We start from the raw sequence: 218 nt of genomic DNA, 5'->3' as shown, positions 1-218 counted from the left end.
TTGCACTTAAACGCAGGAAGGGAGCAATTAAATTACACGCGCTCCTTCTTAGCCGAGGGCAATTATTATAATTACCAGAAAGTAAATACAAACTACAAACGCAAACAAAAATATAACGTAGAAATAGGCAGAAAACGAAATATTCCTTCCTAGTAATAATTCCTAATTCAAACAGCAGATCTATAAACAAGTATTACGCAGGACACTCACGTGCAGCC

At 36.7% G+C, this 218-nt stretch overlaps 1 protein-coding gene across 8 annotated transcripts in view; it reads left to right on the top strand.

Moving 5' to 3' along the window:
• The window catches only part of sulf2b (sulfatase 2b), a 151120-nt gene that overhangs the window by 138121 nt on the left and 12781 nt on the right, over nucleotides 1-218 (top strand). The window lies entirely within an intron of this gene.

Source organism: Sinocyclocheilus anshuiensis, unplaced genomic scaffold (assembly GCF_001515605.1).
Source record: "Sinocyclocheilus anshuiensis isolate Anshui unplaced genomic scaffold, SAMN03320099.WGS_v1.1 scaffold967, whole genome shotgun sequence".
NCBI classification, from domain to species: Eukaryota; Metazoa; Chordata; class Actinopteri; order Cypriniformes; family Cyprinidae; genus Sinocyclocheilus; species Sinocyclocheilus anshuiensis.
Note: the sequence above shows the minus strand (reverse complement) of the source record. Positions and strands in the feature narration are given on the sequence as shown.